This window comes from Cricetulus griseus (genome assembly GCF_003668045.3).
Source record: "Cricetulus griseus strain 17A/GY chromosome 1 unlocalized genomic scaffold, alternate assembly CriGri-PICRH-1.0 chr1_1, whole genome shotgun sequence".
NCBI classification, from domain to species: domain Eukaryota; kingdom Metazoa; phylum Chordata; class Mammalia; order Rodentia; family Cricetidae; genus Cricetulus; species Cricetulus griseus.
Window position 1 is genome coordinate 267,516,613 of NW_023276807.1, and position 20,399 is coordinate 267,537,011.

The 20,399-nt window shown below is 39.7% G+C and overlaps 1 protein-coding gene across 1 annotated transcript in view; it reads left to right on the forward strand.

The window, feature by feature from the left end:
- The window catches only part of Gpc6 (glypican 6), a 1,011,294-nt gene that overhangs the window by 564,248 nt on the left and 426,647 nt on the right, over window positions 1-20,399 (forward strand). The gene's annotated exons all lie outside the window — the stretch shown is intronic.

Below are 20,399 nucleotides of genomic sequence, written 5' to 3' on the forward strand. Positions count from 1 at the left end.
GATAACCCCACTGGGAGAGTTTGATGTGTGCCTGCAGATTCTTGTGGATCCTAAAATTGCTTTATTATGTGGTTTTCTGTAATTAGTTCATCTCTCACAATACACTAAGACCTCTGTGAGAAAAATATGTGTATGTTTGATACAAGAGAGACTGTAGTGTCACCCCACAAGACTGTCTATGCTCCATGCAGGAAAAGGCTAGTATATTGTTTCTTCTTCTTGATTAGTTTGACCCTATTGCATTTTTAATATTCAAAAGCAGGTCACACAGTAGGGGACAGTTGGTGTATTTTCAAGGGAGCCCATTTACCCTTTTATATCTCATTCACTTTTTTGAAGGAAAAAAAGAGCGAGAATAGAAATGGGAGAGCAAGAGGGGGAGCGCAAGGACTATAAAACAGTATAAAGTCACAAGACTGAGGTAGAACCAAGCCCTTGAATCCTCAAGATCCAAGCCGTGCCACAGGGGAAAACTCTATAAAGGTTCATTCTAATGAACCATAGAGCCTACTGCTGCAAGTTGCAATTAGTCTGAAGCCATTAAGGGGAGCTCCTCGTGTGGTCAGTGTGGTTGTGCACCCCTGTAGTCACAGCACTCAAGAGGTAAAGGTGGTGGATGAGAACTTCAAGTGTCATCCTCAGCTGTCTATTGTGTTCACAAACACCATGCTCATGAAAAACTAGCTTTGTGCAGAGAAAATGTTGGCTTTGTGCAGACTTGGTGGCAAGGTACTTTGTCCTGCTGTGAGGGCCTTTGAAGTACCAAGGACCTCAGAAGATACTGGGCCTTGTTTCATAGTCTCAAGAGGAAAACTTGATTCAAATCTGCTCACTGAGACCGTGGGAATCCAGGTTTTCAGAATGGCTTTGGAATGAAAGTTCTGGTTGTGATCCCAGCCCAATCTACCCAGCGATCTGGGGTATAGCACATCATAAATCTTCCTGAGTGTTGCTTTCCTCAGATGGTAAAAGGCAAAACTTTTCCATCTATCTCATAAAGTGCTGTCTCATGTTGTCCTTGTATATTTTCAGCAGTGAATTCCTAAAACACTGATACCTGTGCCCTTCTCATTTATTTATTTATTTATTTATTTATTTATTTATTTATTTATTTTGTTGCTTCTGTTTTCCCTGCTAAATTTCCTTTTTCTAAACCGTGGCTAGGGAGCAGAAGGTAAAGAAAACACAAAGCTGAAGAATCTGAGGCTTTACCTGCTGTCTTTCTGAGTTGTGCTTTGAGACAGTGTCACAATAGATAACTCATTCTGGCTTGTATCCCATGATCCTCCTGCCTCAGCCTCTCCAATTGTGGGGTAGTAGGTGTGCATCACCTACTTGTTACGAGTTGACTTCTTGTTCTGCAGTCCAAAGACATGCCTGGAGACTAGGATGCACTTCTCCAAGGCCAAATTCTGTCTCTCATGTGCTCCAGTCCACCTTCTCCTGTAACCCGCTATACTACGCATAATCCATGAGTGATGACCGTTGTCTATCGCCTACCAACTTGCTCCCATTCTTTCTCCTCCTTGGTGTAACCATCTCTTAATTTCCACCCCTCTCACTCTGGGTTTATTTTCGTCTATCCTTGCTTACGTCCACCTCTCCGTGGCAATCCCACTCCACAGCAGCTACTCTGAGGGTGACCCTTTCTCATGTCTCTCATTATTCTCTACTCTATTTTATTCCCTCAAGTAAGTGTATTCCCTGAAATCCTATCCTTTTATCTCTTTTCTCTTCTAGCCATAGTCTCAAAAAGATTTGTGGCTCTAACAATCACCTTCATCTAACTTCGTCTCTAATTTCACTATTTAATTTAATTCTAATATCAATAATTCCATGGTAGAAATGTCTTCTTGAAGACTGTCCTCATAGTTAAGTCTGAAGCGGAATTCATATTTCTCCTCTTTCTCCTGAATTCTAATTTCTTTTAATAGATATACCATCTTCCAGAACCTTTGAATTACCTGTGAGTGAGTCCAGCTTCCTGCGGCACACACTGTGTATTTAATCCAGGGATATCCTTTCAAGCTTCTTGGTGCCTCGTTTCGTAATTCCTTTCTAGCCTTCTCAATCTTCGCTAACCTCCGTGTCTGTTTTCTTCCTTACAATCTAGTCAGCCAGTGCCTTCCTGGTTAGCTTACTCGTGTTCCTATTTGCTTGCACAATACCCTTGCTCTGAAATCCTGAAGATGTCTTTCCTGTCACCCAACAACATAGAAATGCCTTCATTAGCATGAGCATGAGACCCCACCACACTTGAGGTTTTCAACTAACAACTAGTTTGTGAAATCATCTACATACCCAAATCTTGGATGTAAATGAGTCTCAGTTTTTGCTAAAGAGAAACATTGCCACTTACTACTCTCCTTCTGGCTACCATAACATAGCACAATAGATTTTTTTTTTATGTATCTATGTTAAAAATTAGTGGACTTAATTTTTTCTTGAGTTATATACTAAAATATAGTGAAACAAACTTTAATTATTAGAAAGTTATTCTTGATATCTATGCTATAGAATTTGAAGGAGTTAAATTATGTTAATGTAAAAAACTATTTTTCTGTATTCAGACATATTAGTGGGATCAAGAGAGAGAAGACAAACATGTAGATAGAAAAGAGGCTAAAATTAGAGTTATTCTGTTTGCCACACTAAAGTTTCACCCATAGGGTCCTGGCTTTTTAAGCAAATGTCACCTTGACTGTGTTGTTAGAAAGGGCATGGTTCTTTCTACTGTCATAGAGTATCCCAAAGTCTCTGTGTTTCTTTAATGAAATCAAACAAAAGAATAGAACTCAAATAAGCTCATGGAACAAGCTTTGTGTTGTTGCATTTAGACCTTGAAGAGCAGTGATTATGTAGGTGAAGGACAGTTGTTCCCTTCCAGCAAAACTTATGGTGCTGTGAGTCTACATCAGAGCATCTCACAAGTTGTCCTGTGCTGATCTATGGGCAGATCGTCTTGGTTGTAGGCAGGTGCCTTCCAAAGGGTAGAGTACCTTGTACCATGTGTAGTCCCTGCCTAATAAATGCCAGGAGTGTCTCCTCTCCAGATGACGTCAAATGTCCCCTGAGGAGCTAACTCTAAATTTAGATAAAGATATATGTGAATAAAATGAGTATTATTATCCAAAAGCAGTCAAAATGACTAGGCTCGCACATTTTCCCATGGGAAAGCAACGAACTCTTTTTTTAAGCCTACATTCCAAAGTTTCTCCTATTTACATACCTTTGGGCTAAGTTCAAATGCTTTTGTATTCTGTACTAGTATGGGTAATTCTGAAACATTAGTATAATATATTATATAACCATTGGCAGCTGGGAAACAGGCAAGACTCACAGGCACCATCCAAAATCATCTCTTATAATGGATACACAAATATGATGGAAAAAGCCCAAACTGTCCAAACTGTGATCATATTTGGGGTCTAGTAAACAACTCAGTTGCAACTTTCTCTTCTTTTAATAGACCAGACAGATGAAAGGAAAGAAAAAAAAACAAAAGACAAAAACACATTTACTAAAAACAAAAATCATCAGAACAACTTTCCATTAAAACAGCCTCCCCCACTGCAAGTAACTGGTCTGTGTACCCCACTGCAGGTAACTGGTCTGTGTACCCCAGTGCCCTTTCTTGCTGTTTCTTTTGCCTTAATTCAAGCTTAATGCCAGGTTACAAATGCCATTAATTATCTACAATGCTAATCTTGTTACTATGTGTAATATTTTGAAAAGTTGGATTGAAGCTAACATGTTAACTAAATATTGAGTAGAATTACAAAAACAAAACAAAACAAAAAAAACAAAGCAAAAGCAGAAATTATGTTGGAAAGAGGCAGTTGTCTCCCCTTGGAACCTACCTGCTGACAGACAGGTTTTTAGATAACAATCACACTTTGATTCCACTATTACAAAATCCCATTGTTACAGGTCACCAAAAGCTTTTGAAAAAGTTATTACTTTATTTCAAATACAGATAAATACAGCCAATAAATAATAAGACATCTACCATTCTGTATAGCTGTTTATTTTTTAAAATAGCCACTTTCCTTAGTTTTACCAGATATAACATTTTTCATTCTAGCAGACAAATTTCTAGAATTGAAGTCTTAAATTACTTTTCCTGTATAACTTACCCAACGAAACCAATCCCTATTTTTTATTAAGGCAATAAAATATGTATTTGTATTAAAATGTAAAATTTGTCAAAAATAACCCATGGCTGCCTGGTCAGTGGCTGCCAACAGTGAGAAGGAAATGATACCCATGCGCTTTCCACAATTACTGTCAGTCCCGGATATGTATCGGGTTTATTTAATCCCAGCTCCCTTATTTAGCATGTGTTTATGACAATGTGAGGCTAATTTATTGCTCATGATCTATCATCCTCATGCCTTCTGTTTATTATGCAGCTTCTTATTTCTGTATATAAGGTGATGTAGCTTCCAATTTGCAAATCCACACAAAGTGACATTGTGCGTTACAGCAGCAGTGTGACCAAGGTCTTATTTCATTTTCCACTTCCTGCATTGGTGATTAGTCTGCCTGCAACACTAAATTTACAGGCTCTGTAAACCCTAAGTTATGATGCTTCTTTGGATGTTAATTATCTCTCTCTCTGTATACCCTCTTTATTATACATTTGATATATAGTAGAGATGGCTGTCCTTTGTATTCTGGGAGAATGATACTAATGGCGTGAGCCTCCTACCCTCTTCCTCTGCACAGGCACAGTGCTAGTCTGAGAAGCACCCCAGAACTAGCTCACATCACAGCCACTGCAATGTGCTGCCTCTGTTCTCTGGCGAAGGCTACTGGGTTTATGGCAATTTTGAAAAAACTTTTATGCTAGGGAAAAGATACCCCAAAAATCTTTCCCTTCTAAAATGTATCATGTGTTTTCTATCTTCTTTTCACTAAAAAGGAAAAAATGCACACTCTTTATCCTGAAGTAATGATTCAGAATCGCATCATTTATTCTTGAATATAAACACCCTTTATTGATTCCCATCACTCAATTCTGTGCAATGATACTTCTCTTTCTTTCTCTTTCTCTATTCCCCCCTTTCTTCTTTCATTCATCCATCTTTGTGACGGACAACCTGAAAGAGAGAAAAAGGTCAACTACATTTTGTGTTATGTTTTATTCGATCCCATCAGATCCTGAGGTCCACTAGGTAAATTAAAATGTCTGGAATTCTTAGAGATTCATTAATTCTCAAATTGACAAATAGAAAATGAATGTATTTATTACATCCAATTCAATACATACATGTAATAAAATGACTGAATGAATCTAATTAACATATACAATGCCATGTATACCTTACCTTGGATACGCAGTTTTAATTACTTTGCCTGAAGAGACAGGTCTATGATAAGTATAGATATTAAAGTAGAGGAGACGACAGAGGACAGAGTAGAATATATCCGAGCCAACCTTCATCACATGGTCCTTATCACTTCTAAGGCCTAGCCAGGCACTGTACAATTTGACTGGCATGACCTTCTGGTCACGCACACCCCAACAAACAAATGCCGGAGGCAGCACCCCATTTACAAGGTGGAGGGACCAGCTCACCCAAGTTTACATCCCACCTAGGGCAGCACCGCTTTGAGCAACAGAGCTGAAACCCAAGTGGAGGGCAGAGGTCTTCCTGGCTCTCAAGCCTTTTCTGTTTTGCCAGCATCAGAGGAGCCAGGTAGGAATGGTAATTTAATACTAACCTTTAGCTATGAAAAGGGCTGTGAGGTGTAGGGGCTGCGATGGTACTCTCTGTATTCTCAAAACCAGAAATCAAAGAACAAGAATACAGTCCATTTGTAGCATGAGAAACCTGAGTTGGTTATTTTTAAAAAAGTCATTTCCCAACAAATCCTGTAGGTGAAGCTGCTCTTCCCTCTTTAAAGGGCGTGTCAGGCCCCGTTTGAAGTCCCAGCTCAGCTCGGTCTGCATTGAGCCTTGAGTGTCACAGTGAAGCCACCCTTGAGTATTTAGGACACAGATAAAAAGCACCATCAAGCTATTCACTGCGGTGTAAAAATCTCACTCAAATGTGTTGACACAAAACAGCACCCATGCTGTTATGCTCCTACTCCTCTCTGTCTGGAGACTGGTTTTCTTTCTTTTTCTGTTAATTCCTTTTTTCTTTCCATTTTTGCTTTATAACTTAAAGCATCATTTCTCCCTCCCATTTTCCCCATGAAAATCCTCCCCTATACCTTTCCCTGTCCTGTTTCAAACCCATGGCCTCTTTTCCCATTAGTTATTGCATGCATATATGCATTACCCAGATTCCTAAATGTAGCCTGCGCATTCTGTGTAACATTCCTTGTATGCACATTTTCAGAGCTGACTGTCTGCTGTTGGTTAACCGACTTGCATTCTCTTCCCTGGGGAAGACCATTTCCCCCACTCTCAGCACTCTTCATCGCCTGTAGTTCTACTCCCTCCTCACCCCCGAAGCTATTTAATTTTTTAAAGATAAGAATATCCATTAATATTTGCTTAAGTTTCTGTTATGGTTGGTTTCAGTATCTACTTGCCACAAGTTATAATCCCCTAAGCAGGCAGCCTCACCAGAAGTGCCCTGGTTAATCCACCTGTTACAGTTCCCAGGAAAATGGTGTGTCAGAGGAAGGTCATCTTCCTTCCTGCATGCTTGCCTGCCTTTCCTCTTGCACACTTGCCTTCCCTCTTGCACGCTTGCCTTTCCTCTTACACGCTTGCCTTTCCTCTTGCACACTTGCCTTCCCTCTTGCCCTGTGTTTTAATTGGTGTTTCTACTCCTGATTCCTTCAGGCATTCTTTGTGTAGGTTGAGGCCTCTTGAATTTTCTCTGGTCAACTTTGACATGTGTGTTGTTATTGTCCTTGTCCGGCACACATTTAGACAGTCGTGTTGGTGGCATAGCTTCTGACCCTCCCAGGAGACACAGGCTCACAGCAAACTCTCTGACCCTCGGGCTCCTGCAGTCTTTCTGCCCCTCTTCCACAGTGTTTACTGAGCCTTAGGGGTGGGAGTATTTTGGAAATGTATCCACTGGGACTGGGTCCCACAGTTTTGAATTTCTATGGGCTGTAGTTTTATGCAGTGGACTCTGTCTGTTGCCAAGGGAAATTTTCTTAGTGAGAAGTGAGAACTAACTTATCAGTAGGTACTATATCAAACGCCTGTAGGTATAATAACAAATAGTGTAAGTATAGTTTGGGTGTCTTACATATCTGAAGGTGCTTAGAATGGCTCATTTGGGAGTATGTTTGGCACATTATGGACTTGTGATGAGTTCCTTAGGTCTTCATTTGCTGTCATCGGGAAGTGAAATCGACAATATTTCACTCTCCCTTTTCATGTGAGTAGCTGAGGCTTCTTCAGTATGGGTGACTTGAACTATATCCAAGCATTCTAATGAAGCAAGTTGAAGCCATGCTGGTTTCAATAGCATAGGCTCAATATTTACACAATTCATATCTACTACATCCCTCTGACCACACTGATGAGCTGAGGTGTAGTGTGGAAACACACTGGAAATCGTCTTCTGGACAGTACTGGAACCCAGTACTTCAGGAGATCCACTTACACAACAAGCTCAGTGAAATCTCATGACTGGAAGGCATGTAAGTAGCGGGTTAAATATGTTCCACACACAAACCATTCATCTATCAGAAAAAAAATGTGCTAGAAATAGAGAAATAGTGGTGTAGGCCACCAAGGACACTTTTGTGTGCAGATTAAAGGTAATGTACCCCTGTAACATTCTAACATCTCTCCAGGCAGGGAACCGTCAGGAGCCTCATGCGAGTCACATATTAATAATCTGTATTTTCCCATATATAAGCTAAAAACTGCTTAGAGCTATAACTTGTAGCTTTCAATTTGCATCTTCATTGCACCGGGGAAGGCTGCTTCGTGACACATATGTTTGACTATTCTAGCTGAAAATAAAGTAGTATGGGTTTAATTCTACTGGCAAGAGACCAGCTTTTCATAATTTTAGCCTAGTGAATTGTTATGGGCCATAATTCAAATTTAATGATCTGACTCATTGAAATGATGACATCCCTGCTTTGGGCCGGCATATTGTTGCTTCTCCTAGGAATGTCAATTATTTTATATGTCACATACCCTTTCCGTTTTTCTGTATATCTCTAAACAGAAGCCAGACACTGTCAGGTGGCTCTAACCATGGCCAATGAGTGAGTCACTGGAGCTTCTTTGAACATGTGTGACTGTGTATTTGAGTCTACTGAGCCCATCCTTAATGATGCTTTACAGTTGGGAGACTTCACTGTTGACAAAGGCCATATGTTTCCTCAGCAGCTTCCTGTGTAATCCTCTGTTTACTGTATATTCAGCTAAGGATTTGAACAGCTTTACCTGCAGTGAAATATTCTATCCACAGACTGTCCTACGCCATGCTGTATGAGACAGGTCAATATTTCTGAAATATGTGAACAGGCAGTTCTTTCACTAATACAGCCTTGAATGAAGTATCTTCATTGCTAAGATGTACAGTCTCTAAGATTATCTTTGGGGACCAAGGGAGAATTTTAAATTTAAAATTCTAAATTCTAAGACTAAAGTTGAAGCACAGTCAGATATTTTCTTTTAAAGGATAAAGACCGTAAATAATCATTTTCTTCGACTTAGGATGGACACATATTTCAGCCCAAGTAGTATCTTATTGTCAATCATTTATACTGGTTTACTATAAAAACAGAGTTTATATCTCACCACTCTGATTGACCAGAAAATAGCAAAATAAGAAGATAGCTTCCTTTGGTGATTACTTCTTCAATCTGTTTTGATTAAACAAAGGTAATAAGATACAAAGTAGTTTAGGTTGAAAGAACACATTGTGAACGAATGGTAAAAGAGTCCATGAGAGCCTGAAATAAAGAGATATTAATTGGGGAACAGTCAGGAATGACAATAAGCTAGAGAGCCACCGTGGTCTTCTGCCCAGGGTCCCTGGAAACTGATCAGATCTCCAATCACCATCCAAGAGAGAGAACACTTCTTCTCTTCCCTTATCAGGCTACACATAGGACCTCAGACCACACCCTAAGTGCTGGTACCCCAAAGGCTATTGGTTAAATGAATTCACACAGCAACACCTCTTTCCATGCCCCTCAGCACCATTGTGGAGCTCTGTGCCTAATACACAGCAAATGCTACCTCAGTTTCCTTCTTTGCAAAAGCGGGGTATAACAACCCCATTACTTGCTTCCTTAGATAACCTTGACTGTTAAATGGCGTGAGTCATTCAGGAGTTTAACCAAATCCCTGTCTGTGTAATAGGAGTATTTATTACAACCATCTGAATATATTTGTCTTGTCCATGACTGAATTGAGCCTAATTTCACTCCTGGATGTATCTGCCAGTTAGTCTCAACTGGACATCAAAGGGGATGAAGGTCAGAATACAAGTGTGTTGTTAAGTGAGTCATGTTGCAGGAGGTTCAAATGGGACACCCTGACTCTCCTGTGTAGGAAAGCGGTGTGGACAATTAGTTAAATTTGGCCCCTTCACTCATTTCCTAAGCAGACTTTGTAATTAAAGATGGAGATCTCAGGGACCCCACATATCAGCAACACAAGCTCCAGTCGTGGCTTGGTCAGCTTCATCCCCACTGCAGAGTAAGTAAACTGCATAATAAGAGTATATAGAGAACGTCACCCTGATTAACATAATTGAATATTATGAATAATTTAACCTCGCCATGCAATGCAATGTTCTTTCAAGGTTTCCTTGAAAGCATAGTATGGAAGTTGAAGAATTCATTTACTTTTACCAAGCACAGCCAGGTATTTAAAGCTTCCTTGGTTTGTTTTCATAATAATGGTCACAGGGACCAGAGAGTTTAGCTTTGTGCTTGCTGCACAATGACAAAAACCAGTTCAAAAGCCCAGAACCTACATAAAAACTTGGGTGTGAACACACACATCTGTTAGCCCGGTGCTATAGAGGCAGAGACAGGATCTCGTCACTAGCATTTGGCGGCTATCAGCCTAAATGCCACCTCAGTTAGAAGCCCTTTATGAAAGGACTAAGGCAGAGATAGAACAGGACACCTGCTATCCTTCCTTGGGCCTCCCCAAGCCTTTGGACAGATGTGCTCATCACGTATCCACATCTGTGTGTATTCCACACCCACACACACCCGAGAAAGGCTTCATACAACTCTTCTTATAGATATTGTGTGGTTATTCATATATGAAAGAAGTACAACATCTTTTTAAACTTGGGGGCAATATTTTGCAGTTTCACACACACACACATTCAAAAACAAATTCATAAAGTGTAAGAAACTTGTGTAGGTTTGGATCCCCCCAATAATGGCAATGGTTTGAATCCCCCCAATAATGGCAGTGGTTTGAATCCCCAATAATGGCAATGGTTTGAACCCCCAATAATGGCAATGGTTTAAATCCCCAATAATGGCAATGGTTTAAATCCCCAGTAATGGCCATGATTTGAACCCCCAATAATGGCAATGGTTTGAATCCCCAATAATGGCAATGGTTTGAACCCCCAATAATGGCAATACAGAAAACAAGGAAGTGCATCCTCATCCCTTATCTGTTCCGTGTTCTTGAAGCCTCTAAAATACTAGAATTTTCCAAAATAGAATGTTTTCTTTCTTCCTTAAACTAGAGCCAGGGCTAGCTGACTTCCTGGATCCTTGCTCTGAGACATCACTGTGGTCCAGAAAGAGAATTCTGTAATGATTGTGCTGAGGTAGACAGACAGTAGGCCTGTCTTTGGGGTATCTTGGGAGAGCATGCGGTTTGATGTCTGTGTGTTTGTAACTGTTGTGAAATCATATGTTGTGGATGACACAGAGAGAGATTGAGGTGGGTATATGGGTGGATACATATTGAAACGACAGGGGTTAGAGACACAGGTCAGGTTTTCCTCGTCTCTCAGTGTTGCCTTTTCAGTGCTCACAAAGCTTTTGTAAGGAAGAAAATTCTCAACTCTGTCAAGTGTACTTGTTGACAATCTCTTCACCACTGTGGATACTTCAACAGCTACATCAATTCCTCACCCTCTACGTGTTTTGGTTTCATGATTTAGAACTGGTCCCCTTCTGTACTTGCTTTTCAGGTCAAAAGCTAGAAAGTCGGCCTCTCAGGAAGTCTGATTAGCAGGCAGACTGCAGGACATTTATGACCACTATACTTGATTTTTAAAGTAGTTCACTCCAAGTACAGACCGTTTATTATGTCATAGACAGTGATATGCATCTTCCATCCTTTCTGTACATTCTAGGATTCAAATATAACTATGCTGTTGTTCTCAATGCCATTGGCAATTTATTTATTTGAGAATTTTAATGGTGTCTTTTTCAAGGAATGTATGTTGTGAGTTTGAACACTTTAATGTAAATTACCAAAAATAATTTCTCTAACTAATATATTAGAGAAAATGAGTGAATCCTAGCAAAACACCAATCATAAAAGTAGGGCTGTGGTGCCCATCATGGATCTCTTGACCTTTCTTTCTCATGTCTCTGAGAAAGCAAGATTTTTTTCCTGACAAAAAAGTAATTTCAGGTAAAACTTGGAAGATTTTTTTATAGACTAGATAGTATATTGCAGCAAATTACCATTGACAATTATTTGTGAGATGCTAATGCCTAGAATTGGTGCTAGTGTGTTTAAATGAAAAGGCATTGTGCAAGAAGAGTGAGATGATCTTGATAGTAGACAAATGTTGGTAATAAATATATGAAGGTTATGGTGTCACATTTTCTTCTTTTGTTGAGGTTTGAATGTTTAAATAAAGAGTGCATAATAATAAGTGTTCAGAAATGCCACAACAGACCCAAACATTACTTTTCAGGCACAGAAATTGTATCCTGATTTGTCTGGATAGAGGCTAAGGGCCCAAATGATCCTATTTCTGAGGGTGGGGGCATTTTTGCACATGTGTGTGCAGAGGCCAGAGGAAGATGTTGAGTTTCTGCTTTTTGGCTGCCTTATCCTCTTGAGATAAGACTGTCTCTACCCTTGCTCCCAGCACTTGGGTTACTGATAGGCAAGTGACCACAGTTGTTCAGCAGGCACTCTGACTCACTCAGCTGTCTCCCTAGTCCATAGAGCACTGCTACATTTAAAGCTGTGTAGACTCTTCTGATATATAGCACTGTTAACACTTCAGGAACAGCATCAATGATGGTTATCCTGAGTCTGGAGATGGGGACAGACACCATGGTGTGACAGAGGAGACATAAAATCTATTGTAAAAGCAGGGTTTAAGCTAGGGTGTGCTATGCTTACATAAGTAGCTTAGGGACTCTTGTATTCTGTGGAGGATTGGCAAACTCTAAGCAGAGAGGTCACTTGGGGTCATAAAGGAAGTGCTAATGGCCTGGCTTCCATGGTGAATGGTAGATACAAAGAAAGGTCAGGCATAGCAAAGCATCTCTACTTGCAGCAGCAGGGACATGAGTAGCAGGACTGGAGGGAAGGAGGTTCTAAAGGCTTCCTAATTTGAGCTTAGCAACTGAATGAAAAGTGGTAGTGCCATTGGTCACCTGTGGGTGCAGGAGGGAAAATGGATTGCTTTTTATTCCAAGAGTGAAAACAGAAGGCGTGGTCGCTTTTCTGGATAGTATAATTTGAGAGAAAAGGCAAATTTATAGGCAGAAGCAGAAAGTAGGGGTCTATAAGTAATAAAGAAAAAAGACAAAGGGGAAAGAGAAGAGTGAAAAAGAAATTAGAAACAAAGCCCAGGGGCAACACCAGAATTCCACCACGACCCCACAGGTAGATTCTACAATATGTCCACCTGACAGAGGAAAAAATTATAGTTTCAGGTCAAACAGCCACTTAGTGCAGGCTCTAGGACGACATAGGGCAGCTGTGTCACTCCCAAGTGTTAAGAATGGTTTCTCTTTCCAGCCTGGTCCCGCCACCCTTCTCAGCCCCAAATAAACACATGGACACTATATTAGTTATTATATTGTTGGCCGGTGGCTTGGGCTTCTTATTGGCTAGCTCTGTCTTAATTATTAACCCATTTCTACCAATCTCTGCATTGCCAGGAAGCTGTGGTTTACCTGGTAATGCCCAGCATGGTGTTAGTCCTCCTGCAGCATTGTGACTCTGTAGCCGGCTCATCTGCCTGTCTTTCCCAGAATTCTCCTTGTCTCCCAGACCCGCCTGTCTTCCTGCCTCATTGGCCAAACAGTGTTTTATTTATCAACCAATAAGAGAAACATATACACAGGAGGACACCCCATCACCCAAGTCCGTGTTTTGCTTCACCATAAGATTGAGTCACACGAAGTGGAGAAATGCTTCAAAAAATAGGCAAAAGGACAAAACAAAAACAGATCTGTAAATATTAATGCTGTTAGAAGCCAAATATTTAAAAATGTAAATAACCATGAACGTGCTTCTGATATCAAGACATTCATAGCAAAAATCATTCCTTCTGATTATTCTATTACTTCATTCACGGAGTTGTCAGTACCTCTTCGAGGATTTTTAATTGTCCATCAAACAGGGCACGCAGGTCAGTCACTGCACTAAGTGGAATGATGACTGCCAGCCTGAGTTTTGTTACGCATGGTTCTGTTTGTTTGTTTAAGAACATTTTGTGCAGCTAGATCTCTCCTGTGTTGTCCCAGTGAAAATGATCACCGTTCATGCTGGCACAGCTGTTCACAAACACTGGCCTGTGTCCACCAGCAGTTCTTTCTCTTTCCTCAAGCTCCATGTCTTGCAATCATGTTGAAGCCAATGGAACTCCCTCCTTGGATTATACAAACCATTGAGGCACAAAATCGCTAGCGATTGCCACTGCAGTTACTCATTTGTCTATGTAGAAACAAGTGTTTCTTCCCAGATAGCTCCAAAGACTGGGTTTTGTCCCCCACATTTCAAATATCGTGGTTGAATGAACACTATATTACATTTGGGTGTTGGGGAAACACGGAGAGTATGTCATGGTCAGTGCCAAAATCTAGAGTTTGATCTTAGTTTCAAATGTTTCCATCTTCCTGGCTAGAGGATCTCAGTCATACTATTCAGTTTTTATGGCATGCAGCTACCTAGCTATGGAAATGCAAATAAGAAGTCTTACCTGATGTAACTGTGTCTTCTCATACCAACTTATCATAATCACAGTTTCTTAAACAAACCCAAAATGGTTTGTTGTTGTTGTTTTCATTTCATTTTAATAGCATAGCACATCAGAAAGAAAACAAAGCTGACTGGGCTGAAGTCAATGTGTCTTCACAGCTGTTTCCCAGAGTTCCTGAAGAAACCTAGTCTTCCTTATTCTGACACTAAGGCCCTACTTGAAATCAGCTTATCTCCCCCCTCCTAACTTCGTCCCATGGTCCCCAACTAAAAGCCACCTAATGTGTTTGCTTTGTGTATGTTTCTGAGAGTCTGGTCATGTGCAACAGTGGTCCTCAGTCAGAAAATTTTTTCTGAGAGGAACATTTGGTGAAACGGGCTGTCATTGCTACTTTCTACGAGTTTGGGTGAGGTACCCCTAAAGCATAATAGATAGGAGATGCCAAGATGCTGCTGAATGCCTCTTAAGGCTTCCCTGCCATCAAGTGACACTTCCCAGGGTGAGAAACCCTGCTCTATACATTAAGATCACTGGCCAGAGTCCAACTAGCTGCTTATAGCTTTGGCACCATGAGTCACTGCAGTGATCTTTGCCATGTGACAAGATTTTCTGAGCCTCAGTGCTTTGTCCTATTCTGTTTTGTTTCTACTTTGTTCATTCACAATACGCAGTGAAAATAACAGCACACTGTCTGTTGTATTAAATGAGATACTGCGTGAATTTCTTATAAATGATTGGCATAGCAGGTGTTTTATGAATGTCAGTTCTCATTAGCACTACTGTGGACACAGTATATAGTAGAAACTGACTCTCTATGCCTTCCCAGACACCCAACTGAGTCTATTGTTAAGAAGTCACATGCTTACATCCAGCAATATACCCAACATCCAGCAATATACCCAATTAATTTTTTTTTTACCAAGCAGTTTAGAAGTTTAGAAAATTGAGATCTTTATAGAATTTTAAGGACAATTATTTATCTAACTGAAGTCAGCCACCTCTATAGAATCTGTCCTATTTTTTTGAAATCCTGGAGCCCCCAGAGAAAGGATCTGCAATGAAAGGCTTCATATTCCACAGGCCATTTTTATCCATTGTTATATTCCCGAGACTTCTGTAGATCATGCAGACGAAGAGGCTATTGCACCTCCAGATTCATGCTATGTGGTGCATTTTCTTCTTGGTACCTGAGGATGGTTTGGCAAAGCAGCCTTGTTCCCCTGTACTGTCCTAGGGGCCCTTTGCCCCCATACCTGTTCATCATAGCTAAATGGCCATTTTCAGCTGAGATGGACAACTACACATTGTATACAATACTCTGAGGATTTCACATGGGAAAATAATGTAAATTATTTCATTAATGTTTTCCTACGTAAGAAAAAGTATATATCCAAATGTATTCTTGGGATTTAATTTCACAAATTTAATTTTTTAAAAAATTGAAGCTATTAGAAAGCTTAAAATTATATATGTAACTCACATTGTATTTCTCCTGTAGAGCTCTGCTAAACTTCACTCTACGGTGTCATTCATGAGGTAGGCGTATGGAACAGCTTGTTGTAAGTGGGCAGAGTATGTCATTAGACTCAGGAGGAGATGAAGTGGGATTAGCATAAAGATCAGAGTTCAGTCCCAGGCAGTGTTTCTTAAAGGGTAGTTCTTTGGTTTGCATCCAAATCACTTGCTTGCTTATTAGGAATATGCAGATTCCAGGAGACAGATAGCTTAGTCCGTAAAGTATTTTCACCACAAACATGAAGATAAGTGTTAAATCTCCAGAGGACACAACACACACACACACACACACACACACACACACACACACACACACACACACACACACCTGTACATGAATATATACACAAAGCACACCCTAAGTCAAATATCTCCTGTTTCTGTCTTAGCTTATGTGTTTGAACATCTGCATTTTTCAAAATTCCCTTCTTGATTTTTATTTGCATGAAAGTTTGAGAATCAATGACAAACTTGTCAATAATAAAGAAATATAAAGAAGCAGATAAAGACACAGATACACATGAATACCAAGAGTGTGTCTGTGTGGTATGTATGACATCAGTCACTACTCCACATCAGAACTTAAGTGTTTGGCACTGTTGAGTTATGTCACCTTGTAGAGGAACAGTATCACTCCATATCTCAATATAATGTGGTTGCATATTAAGCCATCATTCCTGACAGCTTTCTGGGCTGATGAGTCATTTATTCAAAAAATATAAATGAAATTCTCTCATCTGTCTTCACCCTACAAAGTTACCCATGGAAAAATCTGCAAAAAATTATTTGTTCTTTATAAGTGTAAAGTAATGGTGGTCAAGTGTCCCTTACAAACAAAATGTGGGCTCGTTGTGTATCAGTGTATGTGGGGACACAGATTCACAAAACTGTACTTATGTATATGCATGTATATATCACATTAGGGAAATAAAGTACATCAGCAATCCAAGGAAATTATTTGTATGGTAAATAAAGCGTCTTATTGCTGAGTTTCTATGATTATAGCACTTTTATGAAATTTTAATTACATTATACACCTACTCAAATATTGGTTTTGAACATTAATTGAGTTCCTTGAGAAGCATCTCATGGATTGGGAAATAAAAATGAAGTGAGTTATTTATTTATCCCAATGCATTAAAGATAAAATCCAAAAGGCAAACTCATAAGACAAAGATGAAAGCCTTACCTAGGAATCTCATTCAGCAGAATCCACAGATGGCTTTTCTGTGCACAGAGCATCTTCAGTGGTTGAATAACACCATAGTTATGCTCACAAGACAGTGGTTTAAATGTAAGATACATGGCTTAGACATGCATCATGGCTGGCTACTGTGTGCAGTGTTGTATGTTTGGAACCACACCTGGTATTTTGTGGTTACTAGGTGGACATGTGCCCTAATTCTATTCCGAGCCAGTGGTATTTGTCAAGTCCAGCAATCAATAGAGAGAATGGTTGAGAGGCAGGCAGGAGAGAACAGGAAAAGCAGGGTAAAGTTGGAAGCTGGCTTTGATTCACCACAGGATCACACTGAGTTGATGTGCTAATGTGACGCTGCCACATTGGGCTGCTGCTTACGTTTTCTGTCCCTGTGATAAATTACATGGCACTGTGACTCTGCTAAACCTACATGGCAGCCTGTTCTATTATTTCATGTGTATCTGTTTTTTAATCCTCAGAAATAGCTAGAATAGTAGTCCAAATCAAGTGAAAAATTTTGAGGTATAACTATTTTTTTAAAGAACTCTATTTACTCAAGTGTAATTAGCTGTACAGTGATAGGGGAAGTCCTGTGTATATGTCTCTCTTATTGGTTAATGAATAAAACACGTTGGCCAATAGGGAAGCAAATAGGTGGGACGAGGAGAGAGGGAGGATTCTGGGAAATGTAGTAAAGAAGAGTTGCCATGTGATCTCAGGAAGAGAGGATGCATACTGCTGGCATCCTCGATAAGTCTTTATAAAATATATAGATTAATGGTTATGGTTGATATTTAAAACAGAGCTAGCAAATAATAAATCCTAGTCATTGGTCAGCAGCATTGTAACTAATACTAATACCTGTGTGTTATTTGGGAGCCCTAACATGGCGACGGAACTTGGTGGCTGGCGGGAAGAGTTGCCATTACAGTACAGTAGCACAGTTCTTGGTTGGTTTTCAAGCTAGTCACATCATTAGACACTGAGGGATTTCTCTTAATCCATTACAGGGTCAACTCTTAATTAACTCTCTTTATCTAGTCACAAATCACGAACCTTGAAAACTATACCCAGGGCACAGGGTGTATCTTCAGATTTTTTCAACACCTGAACATTCTTTGTCAATAGTGCTATTCCTTTTCTAGGAGAGCAGCTAAGTGAGACTAATCTGGTCAGTACTTAACGCTTTCCAGTGAATCACTTTTAATCTTAAAATGCAGTTGTCTTGTTTAAAAACAATAATTCTCAAGTACTAAGAAGTTTCGAACAGAACTCTCATGGTGTCGGTTTTGGATATCAACCTTCCAAGAATAGGCCCTTAGTAATTCAAGCTTTCTTTAAACCTGGAAATGATTTCATAATTCTTTGAAGAATGGAAGACAAGTGTAGCCGGTGTTCCGTGATGACTATCGAGCACAGCTCTGGAACAGAAGAAGCCCAATTAGTAAGTGAAGTCATATTTCAATATCATTTCACTCTAGAATGCAATGATCCATTAACCATCAAAGTCTAAGGCACCATTTAAGCTCAACTATTTTTCTTTCAGTTTAATTTTCAATCAAATGATGCCTTCTCAATCTGTAGAGTTAAGGCTGAAGTGCCACAGTTGGCTCTCACTGACTTTGAGATTTCAGAGCACCTCCCATGTTATTCTAACAGTTGTTTTTAAGTGAAAATAAGGAGACTGAGGATATAGTTCTCTCAGTAAAGTGTTAACTTTGCAATCACAAGGGCCAGAGTTCAATCCCCAGAGCCCACACTTCAAAGCAAACAAAGCTGATGTTGGTGGCATCTGCTATACCCCTGGACCTGAAGAGACTTGATGCTCACAGGCCTGAAGGCAGAGACTACTTGGCACGTTCCGGGTCCACGAGAAACCCAGTCTCAAAAAACCAACATGGCAAGCACCAGAGCAATGGTACTGAGGCTGTCCTCTGGTGCCTTCTCCCATACATGCATACACATGAATACACATGCACATACGCACAAATTCATACATACATACATACATACATACATACATACATACAATGAAAATAAGCATATTAAAAGGTGTAACTGGTACATGGGGTTCAGAATACAGAATTTCTGTGACATTTATTTTCAGACACAAAAATAAAAAAAAATGATTTAGAGAGGCATCCAAAAAGTGAAAGACTTTTTAAGAGCCTCAGTGTTTTAAGAGCTTTGGGAGGTGATGAGCATGACAGGTTCCAAATCGTGAGCATTCAGCTCGTGGATTTTTTTTTTAATTAATGGACCAGGCATTCCTGTTGTAGGAAAAAAAGAAATGTTCAGATCTTATTAAAAAAAAAAAAGACTCTGCAATTGAGGCTGTTGTGTCTTGGCTGGGTTGCAATTAAAAATAAAGGGGAAGTCAAATTTGTCTGAAAAGATTAAATTGCCTAGATATTGGGCATGCATGGGAAGTTTGAATTGTCAAGCAGGGGGAATTCTTCACGGCTTTGAGGAAAGAACTGACTTGCTACCACTATAGCACAGATAAGGAAAACATGTATGACAATTGTTTAATGAAAGACCAGATTTGGAGAGTCTGAATTGTATCTGAACTCTACATTACACGGAAGAGGACGCCTTCTTCAAGGACGACACTGACTAAGTTAAGGTTCTTGATTTTCTAACTTAGTTCACATCATCTAAATAGATTGGTGACCTGAAACAGTAAGGACACCAGCATTCTAGGAACTACATTTTTTGGATTCGTTTTCTTTGTTTCTCCTTGCCTATTTCTTTCTTTCTGCAAACTGAATCACACACATTGCTTCATTTAATGTTCACATAGAGGAGAGGCTAAATGAACATTTTCTACATTTGTCAGAGAAAGAATTACAGCATACAGACAAAAACTAAAGTCTTCAAGCACTGCTACACAGAGAGTTCCAGGCCATCTAGGACTACATAACATAGTGAAACCTGTCTCCAAAACCCAAAGCTAAAAAAAAAAAAAAATCAAGATGTTTGCATTTTTGAATTGAGTGCCCAAAACTCACTGGTGTGTTTAAAAGAACATCGGCCAGTAAATAAAGATTTTTCTTTCTGATTGACTGATTGTAAGAGATCATTTCTGACATCCTTTTGTAACCCAAAACTCCGTTTTTCAGATCCCCTTGGCCTACCATATAACCTCAGAAGCAGGCAAATCTCGAATTTCGATTTGAATGCAAGCCAATTGTCTGAGATGCCATTAGTGCAATACATACTCCTCTCCAGATAAATTTTGACACTCCAGTCACTAGTGGATTTTGTATTATCTATTCAGAAACTTGTATGACACATGGAATAGTCAAGTGACTGGCAAAGCAGTCAAAATATCAGCTTCTTCCACATGAGCAAACTAAGACGCATTTTCATATAGCTTCTTTGACTTCCCTGAGAGACAATGTGCCAATCATCCCAGCACTAATAAGACCATCTAGGAAATAGTGTGTTCATCAAAGAGACAGTTAAGTAAAAGCTATTTTATAAGACAGGGTCCCAGGTCTCTAAGAGCCCCATCTGGGAAAACAGACGGTGTAGCCTTTGCATTCCCTGAATCTGGGAATTTGAGAAATAAGTGTAAGCAGATT